Below are 14,940 nucleotides of genomic sequence, written 5' to 3' on the forward strand. Positions count from 1 at the left end.
AAGTATGCTGCTATTATGGTCTTATTTTCCAAGGCTTGGATTAGTGGATCATTTGGAAGTTATTACTTCTTCCTTTGATGTGAGTCTTGTGATGCATGTATCATCCTCCCTTTATTCAAAAATATTTGACCTCGAATCTAAAATATTAAAGGGATCAACATTAGAATCGTTTAATGATTCATTCACATTATGCTTACCGAATAAATATGCTTTGAATCTTCGAGACTTGTTTTCTAATAGGTTCAAGTATAAACAGTCCAAACATCATGTATTATAGACTCTAGTGTGTATCATTCCCCCACTCCTCAAAAGGATTCGTCCTCGAATCTAAAAATCCAAGAGAAAGATAATTATATGTGTTTGAAAGGAAAACTTGTGAACATTTACCAGGATCAATGTGATATGTCTTTATGTTTTAGTCGAGGTTTCTTCTTTGTATGGACCAATTTCTTATAGTCTTGAAATCTTCTTTTGCATACAAGTCTTGTAATATTATGTTTAGGTTGAAATTCAACATGGCTTCGTCTACTGTTGGCTTTCTTTATGATTGCTTTAGATATTCTCTCCATGCTTTGACTCGTGTGGCGAGAATAAGTGTTGAAAAAACCATGTCAAGTTTGTTAAAGTAATCCCTTAAGTCTCCTAAGTGTGGTTCATGAATTAAGAATTATCAGAGGAGATTTGTGGAATGCAGAGCGTTCGTGGTAGTGCATCATCTACTATGTTTTGCTTACCTCAGTCTTTTACACACTTAAAGGAGTTGTGTTTAGTATGGATGACAACTTTAAGAGTCTTACCTTGTAAAAGGGAGAAGAAGTATGTTACAATATCATTGAAATGAGTAATAAAATACTGACTTTTGGACTCTTGTAAATCGTGACTCTTTATTGATATGACATAGTGATTAGGGCTTTCAAGTGGTAACTCAGGAGGGTTACCTAGCACCATTCAACAACTCTTGGTGATGGAAGATGGTATGGGCCAGTCCCGTGTTGTTTTCACTTTTTCATCAATTACATGGATTCCCTATGAACGAACTATAAAGCTTGTGGAGTTTTTCAAATCATGTTTCGTCATTAAGATGGCATCACGACTAAGGATTTCCTGGATGTAGCCTTTTTGTAACAAATCTAACTCTTTGGTTTCTTCGAGATTGTATGTTTGATGAGGTATGAACCTTGAATTAGATTGGTTTGGTGTTATTTTTCTCTTTCCGGTGGTAATCCGTCAGATGGATCACCTAACACTTCTCGAAAATCCTGTAAAAGAGATGAAACACACTAGGCAAATCATTGTTAATGTTAGAAATCGAAAAAAATGATTTCTAAAGCGGACAGGATGCAAGGTTGTTTGTAAAGAAGGTTATCTCTCAATTCTTTTGTGCTCACACATAGATTTTGAGTCACTCTTTTCTTCTCATAATTAAGTTAACTCTTTTGTAACTAGTGATCTCTTTTACTTTTGCATTTTTCTCAGCTTTTTCTTATTTGCTTTCCCTACCTCCTCACAAATTCTCATTTGATCTTTCAGGATTTCTTTTGGTGGAATTGGCCTGAGAGTGTAAGGCTTACCGTCTAGGTTCAAGTGTATTTGTTTGCCTTACTATAGTAGGTAACATCATTTTCGTATTGCCATGGTCTTCTAAGAAGGAAGTGAGAAGCTTGCATTGGAATCACGTCACACCAAACTTCGTCAATATACTTGCCCATTTGTAGTTTGATTAGGCATTTTTGGTGACTTTTATCTCGGACTCTTTATTAATCCATTGTGGATAATAAAGTTTTGGATGTTGTGTGACAATGTAGGTTTAGTGCCTCTACCAGTAGTTACTCACCATGTTTTGCACAACTTCCATTATCAATGTAGGTTTACCTTGTATCAAACATCGGGAATGGAAAGTTTGTTCTTTGAATATCAGCTTATTTTTTATCTTCAATGCTTAAAGACCGATGTATAATCATATAATTAGGTCTAAAAAATTATCCTGGTTCAAACATCTTAAAAATCACAACACTCAACGAAACATTTAAAGTAAAATAAAAATAAAAGAAATAAATTCAACAAAGCAAAAAACCTTACAAATCACTCCAAGAAAGTAAAACAGTGAGAGGCAAGTAAGTCATCTTGTACTCTTTAAAACTCACTTTACCAAGTATTCTTCCACAGTTCGTATTGGAGTTTGATTACTAGCAAAGTGGTAAAAACCTAAAGCTCTAAGAGGCCAAACAAGGGTTAGACTCCAAGAGAACGAGAATGAAAAGAAAGAATAAATATGAAAACTCTTTAGTCCTACTAACACAAGGAAAATAGTTAGATAATGTAAAAGAACAATAAAAGGGAAAACAAAAGAACCTAAATCATTAAGAGTCAAATAAAAAAGAGCCAAACCAGAAACCTAGAAAACGCTGGGTCAACTTGAGAAACATTTTTTTAGAAGGTTACCATTGTCCAAAATTTTGGAAAAATTCTTGAATGACGTTCGATGTGTATAGAAACCACCTATAAAATTTCAGAACCAAATACCTTCATTAGTATCCAGTAGACTCTGTTGAACGGTGAGTTCTCAAACAATCTATTTTTCGTGATCGCTTTATTCGAATGTGTTATTGATCTCCAAAAGTTATGATTTTTTAATGATCTTCAATATATTTAGCTTCAATATGGAAATTTTCTCCATGAAATTCCTCTTGTATAATTTTCAAGAAATTCAACAAAATGCTAGACCGAATCTACCAATGAAACTTGAACGATATATTTGAAGGCTCTAATGAACTCCGATTGGGATAAATTTTGGACTGGAGATTACTCTTAGGATGAATATAATATCTGGAGAAAATAAGCCCTAAATTCATTCGTTTGTAATTTTTTATTTTTTTTTATGAAAAATAGAAAACTAATAAGAAGAATTTGAATCTAAATTAAAATTAAACAGAAAGAACCTTAAACTATGAATCTTTTGCAAACTAGCTCCATTGGGATACCTTGACGGTTTTGTGTGCAAGAACAAGCAAGATTGCTTGCTTCTTTACAAGAATCAACCCAAATCTAATACCAATTGATATGGAAGATGGCAGGTTAATGAACATTGCTCTTGTTGAAGAATCAAACCTAGAAAGTTCTAGACTCGATGAAGAACAATGGGGTATGAATAGGGGAAGTGGCGGTAGTAGCTAGGGTTCTTAGGTACTAGAAACAAGTTAAGGAACAGTATTAGAACAATATAAACAAAAGATAAGAACTTAAAATAAAGTATGATAATCAAGAAATCAAAAGATCTCCCTTGTGAAGGTGGATGACAAAGATGATTACGGTGAGGATGGATTTATGGAAAATAGATGGATAATGTCTTATCAAGCCCTCGTAGTCACAATGAAAAGGTAAACACAATAATATGGCTCTAACCAACCCTCCTAGTCACGATGAAAAGGCAAAATGGAGTGTGAAAATTAATATCCCTCACAAGAACTTGAAAGAACTCTAGGAGAGAAGCTTCGAATGCACAAGGCAATCATCACTTGAAAAAACTCTCATTGTACTATTAATCAAAGAAATATGTTTTAAAACGTTGAATGAAGCCTCCTTTATATAGGGAGTGAGTTCTAAAGGTCCTAAATAACTAATGAATAAAATAATAACAAACTAAACATTTCTTACTCTAATTCCTAATAAAATAATAATAAAATAAAAATAATATTTTAACTCAACCTTAATTCCTAATAAAATAATAAATCTAATACTAAAAGATAATGCATCATCCTATATTAAATTATATTACAAATAATCAATAAAATATTGAAAATTCGTAATATTTACAAAATCACGTATAAGATTTTCTACATGCATTGTCTTCACTAAAATGAAGATATCTTGAGTTCCCGATATCTGATTGATGCAATTCAAGAACCTTTGCAAATATAAGAGACATACGGTCGTATCTTCAGAAGATATGTTGACCAAATAAGATCAGGATCTCATTCAAAAAGTTATTTCAAGTATGTTATTGTTTTGGTTTTCTTTTCCAAGGCTTGGACGAGTGGATCATTTGGAAGAGTTATTACGTTTTCCTTTGATGTGAGTCTTGTAACGCATGTATCAAAAACTTTGAATTTTTATACTTTTAAATAAATTTTGTCTTAAAATTGGTTTTTATATATGCTTGAATGATTATATATGGTTATCCATGCAAAAATTGAGGGGGAGATATATATGTCATTTTATGACCTTTTGGACAAATTCTGAACATCTTACAATTGGTTAATTATGCCAAAATAGAATTTTTTTCATAATAATATATTTAGCAAATTTCCTTGAATTCATGTCATACATTCTTAGTCATAGTTTAGCATGATTTTAAAGTTTTTATAATAATCATGCATGATATATTCTTAATCCGAATGGTTTTCTTGATTAAAATTAATCTTTTTAGTGTTTCAAGAATAGAGGTTATGAAACCCCTTTATAGAGGTTTAGAAACTAGTTGGACGGAATGTATTTCATGCTAAAGGTTTAGAAACTAGTTGGGCAGATTGTTTTTCTCGGGGTGATGGTTTCAAAACCCCTACAAAATTTTAAAGGTTTGTGATTAATTTTCCAAAACCACTTATTTGTTCACTCTTTCTCTTCACTATTCAAAAATTCTCCCAAATTCACCCCAAAAACATCCGACCACTGCCTCGTTATCATTGCTTCATCGCTCGTTTCATCCTCTGGCATCGTCATTATCTTCGGTCAACTTCATTGTCGTTCTTACTTTCCCTTTTTTGCTTTTAATAGAGGTTTACCCATTCTTCCTTATTCTTTAGAAATACAAAATAAACCCTACCCACCAAGTGTTCGTAAAAAAACCTCATCATTTTTTTAAAACACTTAGTTTCCTAACCTCAAATGAAATCTAAACTTTATACTAAGAGGTTATAAAACCCCTTTATAGAGGTTACGAAACCCCCTTATAGAGGTTTAGAAACCAGTAGAATAGAATGTTTTTCATGCTAAAGGTTTTGAAACCCCCTTATACTAGTTTCAAAACCAGACGGGCATATTGTTTTTCTCGGGTTGATGGTTTTGAAACCCCCTTCAAAATTTTAGGTTTTATGATTAATTTTCCAAAACTCCTTATTTGTTCACTCTTTCTCTTTACTGTTAAAAACTTCTCCCAAAATTCACCCCAAAAACATCCGACCCTGCCTCGTTGCTCCGTCGCTCTGTCACTCGCTCCATCCTCAAGCGTCGTCGTTATCCCCGGTCAACTTCATTGTCGTTCTTGCTTCCCCTTTTTCACTTTTAATGGACATTTACCCATTATTCATTATTCTTTAGAAACACAAAATAAACCCTACCCACCGAGTGTTCATAAAATTCTTCAACAAATTTTTTTTAAAACACTTATTTTCCTAACCTTAAATGGCACCTAAACTTCCTACTAAGCGTGCTAGGACTGATCAAACTTTAAATTTTCTTAATTTTGAAAGCTTATGCTTTCCTAATCCTGAATATCTTTCCCGTTATCTCATAATGTTTTATCACTCGTCTCATTCTTCCCGAACATAATTTTGATTTCAATTTTCTTAGCTCCAGTGAATATGAATTAAATTTTTATCATACCATTCTTAATTGGAATTAGGTTCCTTTTATCTCAATATCCCAATCAATTCATCTTCAACTTGTTGATCATTTTTCTATAATGTCACATTTCGTAGGGAAATTTCTTTCGATAGGATTTTCGCCATCTCGTCCTATCTCATGGGTGTCGAGCTTGAACTAATTCCTAAATCCCTAAATCTACTGCTAGGGATTTAGAAATTTCTTTTAATAACCCTTATAATGAAAATAATATCATTTCCTTTAAGGATATTCATAATGATAATCCCATCTTTCTTCCTTTTGAGAAATGTCTTTTACAACTTTTCATCACTTGGTTCCTTCGTTCTTCGAGTGGTCGCACCACCCCTATGCCTCTTTGACTATTGGTGGCTTCATCACTTTTGTACGAAGTAATGTTTGACCCTTTCCAAAATTATTTCCCTTAACTTGGTGAACACCATAACCAAAGGACCAAACTCTTCTGTCTCATTGCCTTACGCTTGCGTCCTGAGTTATATTTTTCATACTCATTCCTACAATACCTCTTTTGATCCTTCCGTGCCTCTTTCAAGCAAGCTTGATACCTCGATTAAGAAAATGGGGTTTAATTTTGAAAATGGAAATTGGGTCAAAAGTCATGATGACGCTCATCCAGTTGATGATTCAGCTGCTCATGATGATGATGCACCCACCGATGTCGCTCATCCTCACCCTCCCAACACCATAGACTTTCTTTACGACTACATGGCCACTTGATTTGATAACGTTTTTCATCATGTATATAGCCACTTTCATGCCTTGGGAGCTTATATTGATGCTTTAGAGGCTAGCTTTAGAGGCTCATTTCCTCCTTCGGGTCCTTCTTCCTCTTCTTATCCGGATATTGAGGATTGATCATTTGCATAGTTTATTAGACTTTTAGGATGTTTTTATCTTTTATGATGGATGTTTTCTATTTTGGATATTTTTTATGGATACTTTGTTGGATATTTTCTAGTATGATTGCTTAAGATATTTCACACTCTTTTTTTGCTATTATTGATTATATTGAGATTATTTATTATCATGGTCTAATCTTGGCTACTCTCTTTTAGCTAAATGATTTTGAGATAATAAAAAGGGGGAGAAATTTCTAGTCAAAATTTATTTTGTCAAACTTTTCATCTTTACATGTTTTTAATCATATACTCTTAAATTCTTTTTCAATGGGGGAGAAAAATGAAAACTCTTACTTATAAACAATTTTATCATTTTCAAAATTTATTTTTTGACAATTTTTTTACAAAATGGGTTTGTTATATCAAAAAAGGGGTAAATTGATAAATGTAATAAAATGATTTTGATATAGCATAAGAATAAATTGAAAATTTTGCAAAATTAATATTTTATTTTATTAAAGAATTTTCAAGTTTGTAAAAATAAATTTTAAGGATTAAAATGTCAAAAAATAAATTTAAAAATGTTTTTGAAATTTATAAAGTCTTAGAACTCTTTTGTAACAAGAAACAAGACAATTTTAAAGAACCTTGAAACCCCTATAACAATATCTAAAATTGGCCTTAAGGTTTTGAAATCCCCTCACAGGTTTCAAAACCCCCTGTTCAACGATCATATATTTAAATGATAGTGTATAAACCCTCATAGGTGGTTTTAAAACCTCTGTGCATGTTTGCATTCAATGCACGAATTTAATGCTTCAAACGGCTCCAAACTCTCTCCAACAACCACAAACGACTAGAAATCAATGAGGGCGTATAAAATGGGTCTTCAATTAGCCAAGACAAGACAAGAAAGCTATTCCAACAATCAAAGAGCGATTAGAACCAAATTTGTATTCCATTGTGTCTTTCTTGCATAGAACACTATTCCAGTCATTGTATTTTTCATTCTAGTGTTCTTGGGTGTGTGGGAGAGCTTCAATTTGCAAACATTATATCTTTGTGAGGATATTAAAAGTTTGCTCATTTGTAATCACTTCTTGGGAAGGGTTGAACACTTAAGACTTTGAGGGTATAAGTGTTAGTGTTGTGTAAAGTTACACCTTGTCCTCAAATGTTAGAACAAATTAGTGAATTTGTTGAAATACTTAGTTAGGAAGCTAAGGTAGTGGATGTAGATTTCATTAAAGAAGTCGAACCAGTCTAAAAATACTTGTGTCATTTTCTTAATTATTCCAAAAGCTTCCAACAATTTTTAAATTGCCAATTCACCTTGCCCCTACCACCTCCACTGCCAACAAGAAGACCTATCGCCGCCACCATCGTTGGAGCTCCACGATGCTGCTCATTTCAAACATACCATCCCTATTACACCATACATAAAATAAAAAAATCAATCAAAAATCATTGTAAGATCAAACATAATCCCATATTTCATGCAACCAAACTCTGGAAATTTGAGAACCCTCTGTTCAACCATCATGCCTCCACCCTACCTCTACAAAACTGAACCCTCAACATTTTAACTTACCAAAAAAGCAACCACCCCAATATATAACATACAACAACCATAATTAAAGGAGGGGAATTCGGCAGATAAGATAATAAATTAAAAAATGAGAACAACAATTAACAAAAAAATCAAAAAAAAAAAGAGAATAAGAGACCATATTCGAAGCGAAGAAAAACAAAGAGAGAAAAAAGGTGAAGCTTACCATTGAGCCTTTAAAGGTGACAACTTAATTGGTCGGTTCGTGAATTCGAGCGGTCAGCTAAAAGAGAGGTCTGAGGGGAGTAACATACTTCGAAACTGAATCAATCTAACATTAGATAAGGAGATCAAGGGTGGGGAAATCAAATGGTTTTCACCCAATTTGTGATGCTCCAGGCTCCAATGCAAGCCTACTGGTGAAATTTGGGCTCGAAAAGTCACCAATGGTAGCGACGGAGACGGCGGCCGGAGTTGGAGACTTTGGCGTCTGATGAGGAAGCTCACCTATTCTAAACATTGAGAGAAAAATAAGAAATAAAAGAAAGAAAGATAGAAAAGTGAATTGAAAAAAATTGAAAAGAAAATGGGTATTTATAACTCCATCAAAACTACGCCATTTTGGCACTCCAACATGCACATTTTAGGCTTTCAAGGGATAATCCTTCCCGCAATCCCTCCAGGTTTCTCTATGTTTATAATTTGGGCCTTAATCACATGAATTCATTATGTTCTTTGTAATTTGGCTCATTTTAATTTTTATTAATGCATTTTAGTCCCTGATTAATTATGGGTGGGCTTAAATTTTATTTGATTGATTTGTTTTGGTCACCATTGATCACGCTTATAAATATATGTTTGCATTTCTTACATGTTTTGTTAACTACAAAATATATAAATATGCATAAATGTGGTGTATTTATTACATGTAAAAACTTAATGTATGTTTAATATTTTCTTATAGAGTATATTTATATATATGTTATTCGTGTACATATTCCTTATTTTTTTGAGTGTACTATTTATGAATATTAATTATTTTCTATGCCTTTTTATTTTTTATTTGGTTTTGTCAACTATATTCCATTATTTTTGCCTTTTGATCGGAGCATGTTACGCTTTTTATATATTTACCCTTTTATTTAACACTTCTCATTTAGTACCTTTCACATTTAATAGTTATATTGGTATTTACATATTACCTTTGACATTTGTTTTATATATTTTCCATAATAAATGCAATTATATATGTACTATATTAAAGCTTTGTCATGGTTTTTATACTCCAATTATTTCCTTATGAGTATGTATATATTTATAATATATTTTAACTTTTATATTTATGTATATATATTCTGTGTATGTATTTTTCATTATTATTTATTTATGTACACATTATTTATGTATGTATATTTTAACTCTTATGAAATACAACTATTTTGCTAATATTATTTTTAAAATATTTTTTACTTGTATATCTTCAAGAACATCTACATAGAATAGGATTGAAAAGCACAACTTTATAGAAGTTGTGCGATTCAACATAAAATAATATATTTGTATGATTTTTAGCATGTTTCAATACTTTATTCAATATTTTATTGCATTTATATTCAATTTGTGTATTTTTTTATCCTAATAAATAATTCGAAACAAATTAATCAATGTTCAATACAAAAGATCATGTTTTAATTTTTTACTCGAACTTACAAATTCCACTGTAACGACATTGTATAAGTGACTAGGTACCAATTTTGGGCGTTGTGGGGTGCGAATCCTTCTCCACGTACAATCAACCTCCGAACCCTGAAAAATGAATTTCTAGTAATATGTAGACTAAAATTTTGTCTTTAAAAACGATTTTTCTTAAAATTGTTTTAAAATACATATTTTTAGGTATCCGACCTACCTAATCCAAAGGTTGATGGTGACTCCAAATCAAATTTTATCAAAATTCTAATTTTCTAAAATAAAGTCATAATTATTTTTAAAATGGTTACGATAGCTTGGCGACTCTGCTGAGGACTAGTTAGATAGTCAGGCCGTTAGTCGTTTATACGAAGTCTTAGTTGTTGAAATTGTGGATTTGAGTTTAAAATTAGCTTACGGTCATTTTCATTGAAAATTGATTAATTTATTATTTATTATTTATGTAAATAGTTGTACTAATGTTTAAATTCATGCTTGTAGCCTCATTGAATTTTTCGTATCGAAAGTGCTTCTTTGTTTTGTTTTGTCAAAGGTTTGTGAGTTCCCCCTCACACACATCACGTGCACTAGCATGACATGAACTCTATACCTGAGCTTCATCCCAATCAAGTAGGGGTGAACGTTGTGCTTTCGTTATGAATTGATTCTCCATGTGAGCTATATTGATTTACCTGTGGGATACACACCTTATACTTCTGGAGGAATTTATTCCCTCGTATGGGTATAAGGAAGTGGATCTCCTTGAATTGAAATCATTTTGTTTAAAGCCTGTAATTGATAAGGATCTAGGGTTTGGTAGTCCAAGGGAGCACCAACATCAAGGAAAATTCGAGTACCTTTTCCCTAAAGCCAAAACCATGCATATAATGAACCATAGAATGCTCACCTTAGCTAGAGCCATGTTGAATCTCTCTATTTGTAGTTTGTACTGAAATAGGTGTTCACAAAGGAGGAACAACTCTGAACCTTTACTTCTTGCTTTAAATTCATAGAATAAATTTTCCTTTCGAATGAAAATATGCGAACTAGATACCATGCAATTAGTACTTACTTCTCGAAATAAAGCATGCCAGGTAGAAAACATGTCTAGATAAAATTACTATTGAATAAAATCATGTTGGGTAGATACCATGATAGGTTAGGTGCTACATTCATCTTTCAATATCATTTTTATTTTTATCGATTATCTCACTTGTACTAACTCATTTCTTCTTATTTTTGGGTTATTTCTCACTTTTTTTGCACTACATAATCATGATATAATGCAAATATGTTGATCCGCAAGTGACTATCTAATGAAAATTTTCATAAAGAGAGAAAAAAGTTTTCAATCAAGTAGCCAGATACACAGACATGCACTGATGACTAATGAAAGCTCAAAGAACAATGATGAAGTTTGCTTGAAGATAATACATCAAAATTGACTGATAGAACGACCTAGAAGACTCGAAAGGTGATCCATTTGATCCGAGAAAGTGAAGTAGTGCTAGAGTATTACATACGACCGTTCCACCATTAATCATCAAAGGCGTGACGCATAACTCCAACACAATAGGGGCATCAACCGAGATAGGCCATAGAGCACTTAAGGGGTATATTTTGTTTAGGATGAAACTCTGAGACTAAGCATAGAATCACTTTATACCCAACGTCCTAGCAAAAACATATATGTAAAATGGACTATCTCATAGTATAAAGACTTTTGTCTTTGATGAAAATTATTCTATGATATTAATCGTTGGGATCAACACCATTTGTGTTTGCATTTGAATCTTTGTATCTTCGCATTTTGCATTTGTATAGTAGCATTTTTCATGCATTAATCATGAAAACATGTGGTCAATTCGTGGAGAACTCTGTTGCAGTGATCCTAATCACGCAATCCTTATTCGCATACTACTGAGAATTATGGGTCATTCAAAATGAAAGGCCTAAAATTTGATCGATTCAAGGGCATAAACATTCAACGAATGATGAGGTATTTTGATGTGAATCAATAAGAGGTCATTACATCCATCGTGAAGCATTGTTGCACTTACATTAAGAGCATTGTTATCTTTGAACTCGTTTTTGTTCTTTCTTTAATATCTACCTAAATATTTGTAAAAAATTTTGATGATTGAACTTATGTCACATTCTAAGATTATGAGCAATGAAACAAGTTCTAATTTTATAGTTCTTTGAATATTATTTGAATTAAAGATTCTTCTAATTTTTCAAGAATTATATATCATTAGAAATTGACAAGATTAGACCTTTCTTATCCTGTCTTAAGCCAAAATACAATCACTCGATTCTATACCCTAAATAATTCATGGTCACTACGAAAAATCAAATTTCTACTCTACCTCTCTCTGAGGCACCAAGTCATACTACTACCTCTTTTAAGGCACCCCAATTCATACGTTTACCTCTCTTTGATGAAATAAAGTCACAACCTCATCTTTTCAGACACAAAACACCCATTTTTTACACCACAGTAAAACCTAAAGGTATTGAGTATAATATGATCACTTGCATGAGAATTGTTCTGCATGGGAAATAAGTTAAAGCATTTTGAATCAACTTTCTAAAGATAAGCTTGGACAATTGGGGCATGTTAGAAGAAAAACATAAGAAGAAATAAAGGAAATTTATTCAAAATAATTATATCATACATTAATTAAATTATTTTCATACGAATAAATGTTAATCCTGAATATCTATCCCCCTGAGGATACATTTTCTGCAAGGACTTCCGTGTATGAAATGATGAACGACTTTCTTTCAATATCCCTTCACAAAAGGAGAAAATATATATCCCTTGTTGTCCCTATTTGAGTATGGATTATTTTTCTTCTAATTCAACCATAACCAAGGATTACCCTCCACATTTGGAGGGGGCAAAGTGAAGTACATTTGCTCGCATGAGTGAAGACCATCAATCCAACTTTTATTACATAGACAAACCCTTATTAAATAAAATGAAAAATAATAAGATACCGCAAGGTGGACCAAATACAAAGTGTTCAAAGAACAAATCAAGTCGATAACAATAAAACATATTCGAATACAAGAAATAATTTATACTCAAATAGAAGTGCAAAATTCTTCAAATAAAGAGAAAAAGAAGATGCTCAAAGTTAATTAAAGTCCTAAACTCATTAAACAAAGAGGATAAGAAGCATGTGCAAAGAGTCTATCAAATCAAATGACTCATTAGGCTTCAAACTACAAGGTTATTCAAGTACAAATGTTTCAAAGATCTAAATTCATAAAAACAAATCATGAAATACCAAAGGTATAGAAAAATAGAGATGAACTCTAGGGTGAAAACCCAAAAATAGAAAGTCTAGAGGGATTCAAAAAAGAAAAAATGAAATAAAAGGCATGTTGCATGCATATTCAAATCCAGCTATGCGAGAATGATAGCATCAAATAAATTGATCCTTGATTCCACACCCTAAAACACTTTTTTAGACCTATTTATCCATTTCTTTCATAACCGTGAGCCCTAGCCTACATTATGTGCCTAAAAAGTCCCTTCTAATCATACATGAGTTTCTAAGCAGAATAGACTATCTCTAAATTTTATTCTGCCTCTCAGGATTAATATTTTATTTGAAAAAAAAAGGTTTTGTAAAATCTTTAATGCATGCTAGGGAAAAACAATAAAGGGGGTTCAAGACGTAAAATTTCAAGTAACGTCTAGAAACCAAAGGAGGATTTGAGTTGAAAACCTAAAAAGACGGCTCGAATATGCAAATTGTGTAATTGTTGCATAGAAAGCATTCTTAAATCTCTTAGTAAGGCATAACACAACCCAAAAATGCTCATAAGATCTGAGAACGATGAACATCTCCACAAGATGAGCACAATAGTTACTCCATCATATCAACGAACACTAGAGAATTTAAAATGCTAGATCTTAACTAAAGAAGCCAACCTAAAATACCATCACCTTCCCTAAATCAACCTACACCTCAAAGTTAGCATTAATCTTGACACTTGTCAAAGGGATATAATTTTTGAAAAATTAAAAGAGCATTTGACTCTTTTGATACTCAATGAACTCTTGTTTTTATAATTTGTCTCAATTGTGAACCTAAAGTAAGGGGTACAATTTTTCAAAATTTCTTCATTAAACTTTTCACTTTTTGAAAAACAGAAGGAAGAAGAAAAGCATTTTGAAACAAGGCAATCTCTCTAGAGTAGATCTTGGAAATTGACAAATGTCTCTCGAACATAAAAGCTCATAATCAGAACTGGGGTAAGAAAAGCTGAAATGTTGGGGCAAATATTTGATGGGGGCAAGAAGAACAAGTTAACACAAGTCAAGAATTGCAAGGGATACTCAATGTGTGATATCAATCAATCGAATCATTTCAAGAAGATTTGACCTTCGTAAAATGCCAAATTCTCCGATCAAGTCAGAAAAGACAAATCAAAGGAATAGTAAGTAGATTGGTTACTGCAACTAAACACCAAAATAGTACAATGACTTGGTTAGTAATGTTAAATAATACAGGGACTAAGGCCACCAAAGTAGACATACATGTTACTTAAATTTTCATATTTGCATCAAACATTTATCATTACATATAACATAAGAAGCTTTGATTTCCTTCTTACGATGATACCTTTAAAATTTCTCTTGAAATTACATCTTACCAAAAAATAAATTTCATATTGTCATTCATGAAAACCCTTAAGATGGTTGCATTCATACATGCACATCCTTTTTACAAACCTTTCAGGAAAAAAATGATTAGTTGCAACTAGACCTCCTCAACATGAATGAGCAATGTTATCATCAGATTTGACATCAAGCAAATCACTCAAGAGCGATCAAATTTACTCATCACGTAGGAGAAGTGTCGTTTACAAAATCAAGTTATCTCTAAACAATCAAACTTGTTAAACGTAAAGGAATATTATTGTCTTCAGATGCAATCTCTCAAATACAACTAGACGTCCTCAACATGAAGGAACATTTTCATCCATTGACTAGATCTCCTCAACATGAAAAAGCAATGTCTTTATCAGATTTGACATCGAAAATATTACTCAAAAGCAACCAGATATCCTCATCACATAGAAGCAGTGTCGTTTATAGAATCAAGTTATCTCCAGATACTCAAACTTCCACAACGTGAAGGAATAGTGTTGTCTTCAAATACGATCTCTCGAATGTGACTAACATCTCCAACACGAAGAAACAATGTCGACCATTGACTAAATCTC

This window comes from Hibiscus syriacus, unplaced genomic scaffold (assembly GCF_006381635.1).
Source record: "Hibiscus syriacus cultivar Baekdansim isolate YM2019G1 unplaced genomic scaffold, ASM638163v2 tig00020492_pilon, whole genome shotgun sequence".
NCBI lineage: Eukaryota > Viridiplantae > Streptophyta > Magnoliopsida > Malvales > Malvaceae > Hibiscus > Hibiscus syriacus.